Source organism: Delphinus delphis, chromosome 4 (assembly GCF_949987515.2).
Source record: "Delphinus delphis chromosome 4, mDelDel1.2, whole genome shotgun sequence".
Taxonomy (NCBI): domain Eukaryota; kingdom Metazoa; phylum Chordata; class Mammalia; order Artiodactyla; family Delphinidae; genus Delphinus; species Delphinus delphis.
The window spans coordinates 106224971-106238186 of NC_082686.1; the positions used below are offsets into that span (position 1 = coordinate 106224971).

Here is a 13216-nt window from a genome sequence, read left to right on the forward strand (position 1 = left end):
GGTTCTTTGAGAAGATAAACAAAATTGATAAACCATTAGCCAGACTTCTCAAGAAAAAAAGGGAGAAGACTCAAATCAATAGAATTAGAAATGAAAAAGGAGAAGTAACTGATACTGCAGAAATAAAAAAGATCATGAGAGATCACTACAAGCAACTCTATGCCAATAAAATGGACAACCTGGAAGAAATGGACAAATCTTAGAAATGCACAACCTGCCAAGACTGAGTCAGGAAGAAATAGAAAATATGAACAGAACAATCACAAGCACTGAAATTGAAACTGTGATTAAAAATCTTCCAACAAACAAAAGCCCAGGACCAGATGGCTTCACAGGCGAATTCTATCAAATATTTAGATAAAAGCTAACACCTATCTTTCTCAATCTCTTCCAAACTATAGCAGAGGGAGGAACACTCCCAAACTCATTCTACGAGGCCACCATCACCCTGATACCAAAACCAGACAAGGATGTCACACAGAAAGAAAACTACAGGCCCATATCACTGATGAACATAGATGCAAAAATCCTCAACAAAATACTAGCAAACAGAGTCCAACAGCACATTAAAAGGATCATACACCAAGTTCAAGTGGGGTTTATTCCAGCAATGCAAGGATTCTTCAATATACGCAAATCAATCAACGTGATACACCATATTAACAAACTGAAGAAGAAAAACCATATAATCATCTCAATAGATGCAGAGAAAGCTTTTGACAAAATTCAACACCCATTTATGATAAAAACCTTGCAGTAAATAGGCATAGAGGAAACTTTCCTCAACATAATAAAGGCCATATATGACAAACCAACAGCCAACGTCGTCCTCGATGAAAAATTGAAAGCATTTCCACTAGGATCAGGAACAAGACAAGGCTGCCCACTCTCACCACTCTGATTCAACAGAGTTTTGGAAGTTTTAGCCACAGCAATCAGAGAAGAAAAGGAAATAAAAGGAATCCAAATTGGAAAAGAAGTAAAGCTGTCACTGATGGCAGATGACATGATACTATACATAGAGAATCCTAAAGATGCTACCAGAAAACTACTAGAGCTAATCAAAGAATTTGGGAAAGTAGCAGGATACAAAATTAATGCACAGAAATCTCTGGCATTCCCTTACACTAATGATGAAAAATCTGAAAGTGAAATCAAGAAAACACTCCCATTTACCATTGCAACAAAAAGAATAAAATATCTAGGAATAAACCTACCTAAGGAGACAAAAGACCAGTATGCAGAAAATTATAAGACACTGATGAAAGAAATTAAAGATGATACAAATAGATGGAGAGATATACCATGTTCTTGGATTGGAAGAATCAACATTGTGAAAATGACTCTACGATCCAAAGCAATCTACAGATTCAATGCAATGCCTATCAAACTACCACTGGCATTTTTCACAGAACTAGAACAAAAAGTTTCACAAGCTGTATGGAAACACAAAAGACCCCGAATAGCCAAAGCAATCTTGAGAACAAAAAACGGAGCTGGAGGAATCTGGCTCCCTGACTTCAGACTATACTACAAAGCTACAGTAATCAAGACAGTATGGTACTGGCACAAAAACAAAAAGATAGCTCAATGGAACAGGATAGAAAGCCCAGAGACAAACCCACGCACATATGGTCACCTTATCTTTCATAAAGGAGTCAGGAATGTACAGTGGAGAAAGGACAGCCTCTTCAATAAATGATGCTAGGAAAACTGGACAGGTACATGCAAAAGTATGAAATTAGATCACTCCCTAATACCATACACAAAAATAAGCTCAAAATGGATTAAAGACCTAAATGTAAGGCCAGACACTATCAAACTCTTAGAGGAAAACATAGGCGGAACACTCTATGACATAAATCACAGCAAGATCCTTTGACCCACCTCCTAGAGAAATGGAAATAAAAGCAAAAATAAACAAATGGGACCTAATGAAACTTTAAAGCTTTTGCACAGCAAAGAAAACCATAAACAAGACCAAAAGACAACGCTCAGAATGGGAGAAAATATTTGCAAATGAAGAAACCGACAAAGGATTAATCTCCAAAATTTATAAGCAGCTCACGGAGCTTAATACCAAAAAAACAAACAACCCAATCCAAAAATGGGCAGAAGACCTAAATAGGCATTTCTCCAAGGAAGATATACAGACTGCCAACAAACACATGAAAGAATGCTTAACGTCACTAACCATTAGAGCAATGCAAATCAAAACTACAATGAGATATCATCTCACACCAGTCAGAATGGCCATCATCAAAAAATCTACAAACAATAAATGCTGGAGAGGGTGTGGAGAAAAGGGAACCCTCTTGCACTGTTGGTGGGAATGTGAATTGATACAGCCACTGTGGAGAACAGTATGGAGGTTCCTTAAAAAACTACAAATAGAACTACCATATGACCCAGCAATCCCACTACTGGGCATATACCCTGAGAAAACCATAATTCAAAAAGAGTCATGTACCAAAATGTTCATTGCAGCTCTATTTACATTATCCCGCAGATGGAAACAGCCGAAGTGTCCATCATCGGATGAATGGATAAAGAAGATGTGGCACATATATACAATGGAATATTACTCAGCCACAAAAAGAAACGAAATTGAGCTATTTGTAATGAGGTGGACAGACCTAGAGTCTGTCATACAGAGTGAAGTAAGTCAGAAAGCGAGAGACAAATACCGTATGCTAACACATATATATGGAATTTAAGAAAAAAAAATGTCATGAAGAACCTAGGGGTAAGACAGGAATAAAGACACAGACCTACTAGAGAATGGACTTGAGGATATGGGGAGGGGGAAGGGTAAGCTGTGACAAAGCGAGAGAGAGGTATGGACATATATACACTACCAAACGTAAGGTAGATAGCTAGTGGGAAGCAGCCGCATAGCACAGGGAGATCAGCTCGGTGCTTTGTGACCGCCTGGAGGGGTGGGATAGGGAGGGTGGGAGGGAGGGAGACACAGGAGGGAAGAGATATGGGAACATATGTATATATATAACTGATTCATTTTGTTGTAAAGCAGAAACTAACACACCATTGTAAAGCAATTATACTCCAATAAAGATGTTTAAAAAAAAATTATAAGGGAACTTTCTGGCGCAATGGTAATATATTTTGGAAGGTATATACATGCATCAAAACACAGCAAGTGTATGCTTAAAATTCGTGCATTTCAGTGTACATAAATTTTGCCTCAACGAAAAATGTCAAAGTTTTGTTTTCAAAAGGAAAAATTTAGGGACTTCCCTGGTGGCACAGTGGTTAAGAATCCACCTGCCAATACAGGAGACACAAGTTTGATCCCTGGTGTGGGAAGATCCCACACGCTGCGGAGCAACTAAGCCCGTGTACCACAACTACTGAGCCTGCGCTCTAGAGCCCGCAAGCCACAACTACTGAAGCCTGTGCACCTAGAGCCTGTGCTCTGCAACAAAAGAAACCACCGCAATGAGAAGTCCACGCACTGCAACCACGAGTAGCCCTGCTCGCCGCAACTACAGAAAAGCCTGCACGCGGCAACAAGACCCAACACAGCCAAAAATAAATAAATAAATTTTTTTTAAAAAGGAAAAATTTATAAAGGAATACTGAACTCTACTTACTCATAAGTATGCGGAAGTATTTAAGGGGAAAGCCTACTGATGCCTGAAACGAAATGCATCAAAAAATTAGGATAAATTAATGGATAGTGAGAGAAATAGATAAATGGATAGATATGTGACAAAGTAAATAAAATGGTAATGGTAATATCTAGGTGGTGGATATATGGGTCTTCACTGTAAAACTCAATTTTGCTGTATGCTTGAAATTTCTCATAAAAGTATGTTGAAAAAAACTACGGGATATATTTAAAGCAGTGATTAAAAGAACATCCATACACTTAAACACTCTTATCAATAGAAATGAAATATAAATAAATTAGCAGCTCAAAAGACTTGAAAAAGAATAACAAAGTAAACCAAAGAAAGCACAAAGCAGAAAAGAAGGATAAAAGCTGAAATTAATAAGGTAGAAAATGGAGAAAAAGATCTAAATAATAAGTCAAAATGATTTCTTTTAAATTAACAAAATAGATAATCAACCATCCAACTTAATAAAGCAAAGGAGAAAGCATAGATAAACAACATAATAAATGACAAGGGGAAAATAAGCATTGAAACAGAAGAAAAAAAGTTTAAATCATAAGAAATTACTTTGCAGACTTCTAAGCAAATAAATTTCAAAATATAGATTAAATAGGTAATATACTAGAAAAAGTTTACCAAAATTAAACCTATGAGAAATATAAAGTTTAAATTGACCAATTTCTGTTGAAGAAACAAAGTTATCAATACACCATTCAACAAAAAAAAGCACCAGACCCAGATGGTTTCACAAATCTACCAAAACTCTGAATACCAATCCCAATGCTCCACAAATAGTTCCAGAGCATTAAAAAATGAAGGAAAACTTACCAAATCTTTGTATGAAGCAAGAATAATGATAAGAGAATAACTGATAAACACGATGTAAAAAAAAAAACCAACATCACGTATGACTATAAAAGTACTAAACTTAAAAATTAGCGAACAGGGCTTCCCTGGTGGCGCAGTGGTTGCGAGTCCGCCTGCCGATGCAGGGGATGCGGGTTCGTGCCCCGGTCCGGGAGGATCCCACGTGCTGCGGAGCAGCTGGGCCCGTGAGCCACGGCCACTGGGCCTGCGCGTCGTGAGCCTGTGCTCCGCAGCGGGAGAGGCCACAACAGTGAGAGGCCCGCGTATCACAAAAAAAAAAAATTAGTGAACAGAATCCCACATCACGAAAATACTACACGAAGACCAATTGAGATTTATTCCAGAAAAGCAATATTAGTTCCTTAATAGATCTACGGGAAAAAAACAAAACAAAACTTGATTCTATCCACAGATGATGAAAAAGCTTTCAACAAAATTCAATATCCATTCCTGGAAAAAAACAAAAACAAAGTGATAGATCCTCTCTTAACATGACAAAATATATATACTTTAGCCCCAGAGCCAGTATATTTCTTCATAAGGAAACACTAGGAGCTTTTACACTAAAATTAGGAAAAAGACAAGGATGTATATCACCTCCACTGGCATTCAATATTTTATTGGAAGTAAAAGCCAATGCAATTAGATGAGAGAAAGCAAACAGAAGAATAAAAATTGGAAAAGAAGTAAAACTATTTCTATTTGCAGACAACATGATAGTGTATCTGATAAACCCTAGAGAATCAATGCTAAAACTAACTCAAGCAATAACAGAATTGAGTAAGGCATCAGGGTATAAAATTAACATAATCCATACTACCAAAAATAATATACATATTCAATGCAATCTCTATCAAAATTCCAATGGCATTTTCACAGAATTAGAACAAACAATCCTAAAATTTGTATGGACCACAAAAGACACCAAATAGCCAAAACAATCTTGAGAAAAAAGAAAAAGCTGGAGGAATCATGCTTCCTGATTTCAGTCTATATTACAAAGCATTCAAAACAATATGGTTTCGGCATAAAAACAGACACATAGATCAATGGAACAGATTAGAGAGCTCAGAAATAAACCCATGTGCATATCATCAATTAATTTACATCAAAGAAATCAAGACTATACAATGAGGAAATACTCTCTTCAATAAATGGTGTTGAGAAAGCTGGATAGTCATGTGTAAAAGAATGAAACTGGGCCATTATCTTACACCATACACAAAAATGAACTCAAAATGGATTTAAGACTTAAACATAAGACCTGAAACCACAAAACTCCTAGAATAAAACATAAGGGAAAATATCCTTGACATAAGTCTTGGTAATGATTTTTGGAAATAGACAACAAAAGCAAAAATCAACAAATACGGCTACATTAAACGAAAAGGTTTCTGCACAGCAAAGGAAACTATCAATAAAATGAAAAGGCAATGTACTGAATGGGAGAAGATATGTGTAAATCACATATCTAATAACAAGTTAATATCCAAAATACAGATGACTCTTGAAGAACTCAGGGGTTGGGGTATCAATTCCTCCCTCCACGCCACAGTCAAAAATCCTCATATAACTTTCAACCCTCCACATCCCCAGATCCACATCCATGGATTCAACCAAACTCAATAGTGTAGTACCGCAGTACACATGTATTGGAAAAAATTGACGTATAAGTGGACCGTTGCAGTTCAAACCAGTGTCGTTCAAGGGTCAACTGTATATAAGAAACTCATACAGTGCTTGCTTCGGCAGCACATATACTAAAACTGGAATGATACAGAGAGGAATAGCATGGCCTCTGCACAAGGATGGCATGCAAATTCGTGAAGTGTTCCATATTTTTACAGTACTACAAAGCTACAGTAATCAAAGCAGCACGGTATTGGTACAAAAACAGGCATACAGATCAATGGAACAGAATAGAGAGCCCAGAAATAAACCCACACACCTACAGTCAATTAATCTTCAACAACGGAGGCAAGAATATAAAATGGGAAAAAGACAGTCTATTCAGCAAGTAGTGCTGGGAAAGCTGGACAGCTGCATGTAAATCAATGAAGTTAGAACACACCCTTACACCATGCACAAAAAAAAAACAAACTCAAAATGGCTTAAAGACTTAAACACAAGACATGATACCATAAAACTCCTAGAAAAGAGCACAGGCAAAACGTTCTCAGACATAAATCATACCAATGTTTTCTTAGGGCAGTCTCCTAAGGTAATAGAAATAAACAAATGGAACCTAATCAAACTTACAAGTTTTGGCACAGCAAAGGAGACCATTAAAGAAAAAAAGAAAAGAAAAGACAGCCTACTGAATGGGAGAAAATATCTGCAAATGATGCGACAGACAAGAGCTTAATCTCCAAAGTATACAAACAGCTCATACAACAACAAACAACCCAATCAAAAAATGGGCAGAAGACCTTAATAGACATTTCTCCAAAGAAGACATACAGATGGCCAGTAGGCACATGAAAAGATGCTCAACATCACTCATTATTAGAGAAATGCAAATCAAAACTACAGTGAGGTACCACCTCACACCAGTCAGAATGGCCATCATTAAAAAGTCTACAAATAACAAATATTGAAGAGGATGTGGAGAAAAGCTAACCCTCCTACACTGTTGGTGGAAATGTAAACCACTATGGAAGCCACTATGGAAAACAGTGTGGAGGTTCCTCAGAAAACTAAAAATAGAATTACCATATGAGTCAGCAATCCGACTCCTAGAAACATACCCACACAAAACTACAATTCAAAAAGACACATGCGCACCTATGTTCATAGCAGCACTGTTCACAACAGCCAAGACATGTAAACTACCTAAATGTCCATCGACAGATGAATGGATAAAGAAGATGTGGTACATATATACAATGGAATACTACTCAGCCATAAAAAAGAATGAAATAATGCCATTTGCAGCAACATGGATGCAACTAGAGATTATCATACTAAGTAAAGTAAGTCAGAAAGACAAAGACAAATACTGTATGATATCATGTATATGTGGAATCTAGAATATGGCACAAATGAACCTATCTGCAAAACAGAAGCAGACTCATAGAGAACAGACTTGTGATTGCCAAAGGGGAGGGGGGGAGGGAGAGGAATGGATTGGGAGTTTGGGGTTGGTAGATGCAAACTATTACATTTAGAATGGATAAACAACAAGGTCCTAATGTATGGCACAGAAAACTATACTCAGTATCCTGTGATAAACCATAATGGAAAAGAATATAAAAAAAATCATGTCTGTATGTGTATAACTGAATCACTCTGCTGTACAGCAGAGATTGGCACAGCATTGTAAATCAACTATACTTCAATTTTAAAAAAAAGGGGGGGGAAGAAAAAAAATTCATATAACTCAATAGCAAAAAACAAACAATCCAATTAAAAAAGGGACAGAGATCTGGACAAAGAGTTTTCAAAAGAAGACATACAATGCAATCCCTATCAAAATACACATGACATTTTTCACACAACTAGAACAAATAATCCTAAAATTTGTAGGGAAACACAAAAGACCCCAAAGAGCCAAAATAATTTTGAGAAAGAAGAACAAAGATGAAGGTATTACGCTCCCTGCTTTCAAACTGTACTACAAAGCAAAAGTAACCAAAATAGTATGGTACTAGCACAAAAACAGACACATAGCTCAATGGAACAGAATACACAGCCCAGAAATGAATCCAAACTTAACATGGGTAATTAATCTACAACAAAGAAGGTAAGAACATACAATAGGGAAAAGACAACCTCTTCAATAAATGGTGCTAGGAAAACTGGACAATTACATGCAAAAGAATCAAACTGGACTACTTTTTCACACCATACACAAACATACACTCAAAATAGATTAAAGACTTAAATTTAAGATTTGAAACCATAAAACTTTTAAAAGAAAACGGCAGTATGCTCTTCGGCATTGGTCTTAGCAATATTTTTTGGACACGTCTCCTTAAGCGAGGGAAACAAAAGCAAAAATAAACAAATGGGACTATATCAAACCAAAAAGCTTTTGCACAGTGAAGGAAACTATCGAAAAAACCAAAAGCCAACCTACTGAATGGCAGAAGATATTTGCAAATGATATATCTGATAATGGGTTAATATCCAAAATATACAATGAACTCAACATCAAAAAAACAAACAACCGATTATAAAATGAGCTGAGGACCTGAACAGACATTTTTCCAAAGAAAACATACAGATGACCAACAGACACATGACAAGATGTTCAACATCACTAATCATGAGGAAAATGCAAATTAGAACAACAATGAGATATCACCTCACACCTGTCAGAATGGCTATTATCAAAAAGACAACAAATAACAAGTGTTGGCAAAGATGTAGAGAAAAGGGAACCTCTGTGCACTGTTGGTGGGAATGTAAATTGATACAGGCACTGTGGGAAACGGTATGGAGGTTCCTCAAAAAAATTAAAAATAGAACTACCATACAATCCAGCATTCCACTTTTGGGTATTTTTCCAAGAAAACAAAAACACTAATTTGAAAAGATATATGCACCCCTTTGTTCACTGCAGCATTATTTACAATAGCCAACATGGAAGCAACCTAAGTGTCCATGGATAAATGAATGAATAAAGATGTCATACATATGGACTGTTCCTCAGCCATAAAAAAGAATGAAATCTTGCCATTTGTGACAACCTGGACCTAAAGGGTATTATGCTAAGTGAAATAAGTCAGACCGAAAAAGACAAATTCCATACGATTTCACTTATACGTGAAATCTAAAAAACAAAACAAATGAACAGACATAACAAAACAGAAACAGATTCACATACAATCAACCCTCTGATGGTTGCTAGGGGCAGGGGGTTGTGGGGGATGAGTGAAATAGGTGAGGGAGATTAAGAGGAACAAACTTCCAGTTACAAAGTAAGTCAACGGGGGCTTCTCTGGTGGCGCAGTGGTTGAGAGTCTGCCTGCCGATGCAGGGGACATGGGTTCGTGCCCCAGCCCGGGAATATCCCACATGCCACGGAGTGGCTAGGCCCGTGAGCCATGGCCGCTGAGCCTGCGCGTCCGGAGCCTGTGCTCCGCAACGGGAGAGGCCACAACAGTGAGAGGCCCACGTACCGCAAAAAATAAAAATAAAAAAAAGTAAGTCAAGGGACTATAACAGTACAGCGTTAAGAAATATAATCAGTAATATTGTGATAACTTTGTACGGTGACAGACCTAGACTTACTGTGGTGATCATTTTGTATAAAATGATATAACATATAAAAATATCACTATGTTTTACACTTGAAACTAATATAATATTGTAAGTCAATTATACTTCAGTTAAAATAAAACTAATCATAATTAGTAAAAAATAAATAAATTTCAATTAAAAATAAAATCAAATAAAAAATAAAAATGACATTCCATCAGTAAGGCTATGAGGAAACAGAACTCTCTTACATTACTGAGAGGAATTCAGCAATTTCCAACAAAATTACAAACATATTTACCTTTTGATTCAGCAATCCCACTTCTAGGAATTTCCCCTGAAGATACACCTCCAACAATACAAAAATAATCAAGCACCAGGTTATTCATGACAGCTTTTTAGTAACTGTAAAATTTTGGCACTGTCTTTAAGATCCATACCTAGGAAACTGGCTAAACAAATCATGATACATTCACACAACGAAGTACAATAAGCAGCTATAAAAAATGAGTAAGAGTATTATTAATTGATATAGTGATTTCCAAGATATATTAGTAAATAGAAAAAGCAAAGTGCAAAGAGTATCTATAGTATGCCACAGATATAACCACTACTTTGTTTAAAAAGAAACGGAGGAAAGCTAAAACACAAACTAATAGGATTAGTTCTAGGATGTGGTTAGGAACAGGATAGAAGGTATAAAGGGACATGATACTTCTCCATGCACACCTTTTACAGTGCTGTCTTTTGGAACCATGTTAATGTTTCACATACTAAAATAAAGGCAGGGGGACCAAAAGGAAATACAATTTAAAAACTTAGGGGATAAAAAAACTTAAAATGAAATATAAACAGAAACAAATGAAACTAACCTTCAAAAGAACTAACCATAATAAAGTGGAGAGGGGAACCAAATACCCCAGAGTAAAGATAAAAAGAACCATAAAAAATATCTGACTCTATAGGTTTGTTTTTCAAAGTGGTACATATCAGCAATTTTGTAACTACTTTCTGTGTATCCTAGAATTGAGGAAATAAGTAAATGTACTGTGAATAATAGTAGGTTTCTTACTGTTGTAAAAGGAAGTGACAGGATACATGTCACAACTTGAGTACTTCAAGAAGAATATAGAAACTATACTAAAAAGCATAATCATCAAATTACTCTATAACTTATCCACAGAACTTGCAGCAACTTCACACATTTGATTTCCCTCCTTCTGCCATCCCTCAAAACATGCTTCATCTTGTTTTTTAGACATGTAACAACAAAGTTTTGTGAAAGTATTTGACTTTGCATAACTGAAATCACTCTTTTCTATTACAAAGCACAGAGATCATTAACAATGTACCTGTAAATTTAGAATGACATAGTACTTTTTCTTTGAAAAACTCACTACAGTTAACCCTTGAACAACATGGGTTTGAACTGTGAGGGTCCATTTATACGTGGATTTTTTTTCAATAAATACTGCAGTACTGAACTTATGGTTACCAGGGAAAAGGTGGGGGGAAGGGATAGTTAGGAAGTTTGGGATTGACATGTACACACTGCTATATTTAAAATGGATAACCAACAAGGACCTACTGTACAGCACAGGAAACTCTGCTCGATATTATATAACAACCTAAATGGGAAAAGAATTTGAGAAAGAATAGATACATGTATACGTATAACTGAATCACTTTGCTGTACACCTGAAACTAACACAACGTTGTCCATCAACTATACTCCAAGGGCTTCCCTGGTGGAGCAGTGGTTAAGAATCCACCTGCTGGGCTTCCCTGGTGGCACAGTAGTTGAGAATCTGCCTGCCAATGCAGACGACACGGGTTCAAGCCCTGGTTTGGGAAGATCCCACATGCCGCGGAGCAACTACGTCCATGAGCCACAATTACTGAGCCTGCGCGTCTGGAGCCTGTGCTCCACAACAAGAGAGGCTGCGATTGTGAGAAGCCCACGCACCGCGATGAAGAGTGGCCCCCGCTTGCGACAACTAGAGAAAGCCCTCGCACAGAAACGAAGACCCAACACAGCCATAAATAAATAAATAGAATTTTAAAGAAAAGAATCCACCTGCCAATGCAGGGGACACGGGTTCGAGCCCTGGTCCGGGAATATCCCACATGCCACGGAGCAACTAAGCCCGTGCGCTACAACTACTGAGCCTGCACTCTACAGCCCGTGAGCCTCAACTACTGAGCCCACGTGACACAACTACTGAAGCCCGCACACCTGGAGCCCGTGCTCTGCAACAAAAGCCACCACAATGAGAAGCCCACGCACAGCAACGAAGAGTATCCCCTGCTCGCCACAACTATGCTCTCAACAATGAAGACCCAATGCAGCCAAAAATAAAATTAAAAAACAAAAAAATAAAATAAATAAAAGTATACTCCAATGTAAAATAAAAACTAAAAAATAGGGACGTCCCTGGTGGTGCAGTGTTAAGAATCCGCCTGCCAATGCAGGGGACATTGGTTCGAGCACTGGTCCGGGAAGACTCCACATGCCATGGAGCAAATAAGCCCATGCACCACAACTATTGAGCCTGTGCTCTAGAGCGTGCAAGCGACAACTACTGAGCATGCGAGCCACAATTACTGAAGCCCATGCACCTAGAGCCCATGCTCTGCAACAAGAGAAGCCACAGCAAAAAGAAACCCACAAACCACATGAAGAGTAGCCTCCGCTCTCCGCAACTAGAGAAAGACCACGCACAATAACAAAGACCCAACACAGTCAAAAATAAATAAATAAATAAAAACTTTAAAGAAAACACTACAATACTACACGATCCACAGTTGGTTGGATATGTAGATGCGGAACCGTGGATACGGAAGGCTAACCATGGGACCTGAGAATCCTCAGATTTTGATACCTGCAGCAGGTCCTGGAATCAATCCCCTGCACATATTAAGGAACTAATGTACTTACAGCTTCTTTATTTAAATTAAAGTCTTAATTAACTAAACTGTTCAAAGAATGAGTTGTTCAATTTTCTTCTTAAACCAAGATTAACCTAGAAACTCATTTAGTTTAAACATCTTGAAGAATAAATTCCTAAAATACATTACCAAAATAATGTTGTGTATAAAACATGGATAAAGTATTTTCTCAAAATTTAGGACTTTGCAGTGTCTCCAGATTATTTAGTTATTGCAGTTAAATGCAGAAGTGTCAATGCAAGAGGCTGAGAAATTGCTGTTTTGAATAAACCTCTGAACTTCCTTTCTCATATACAAAATGAAGGTATTACCCTGCATGACAGCCTGACAGTTACAAAACTCAAAACATTTAGTAAAATGCATATGTGCTGGATAATTTGTTGCTGATTAGATGTCCACTGCGATTCCTTTTAAAGTCTTCCTTGCACTGCAAAAGAGAAGAAATTACCATCTCCAGATTCCCCTCTGGAGGAAATAATAGGGAGATACTCGGGTAGAGAAGCAGCTTCCTGGTAAGTAGTTTCTTGAGAACCACACACTTTGGTGCTACAAACCCAGAG

At 37.4% G+C, this 13216-nt stretch overlaps 1 protein-coding gene and 1 non-coding gene across 2 annotated transcripts in view; one reads left to right on the forward strand and one right to left on the reverse strand.

The window, feature by feature from the left end:
* The window catches only part of RSRC1 (arginine and serine rich coiled-coil 1), a 449824-nt gene that overhangs the window by 420875 nt on the left and 15733 nt on the right, over nt 1-13216 (reverse strand). The gene's annotated exons all lie outside the window — the stretch shown is intronic.
* Nucleotides 6242-6348, forward strand: LOC132425194 (U6 spliceosomal RNA). Its single transcript, XR_009519387.1, has one exon. It is a non-coding gene; the product is annotated as a U6 spliceosomal RNA (small nuclear RNA).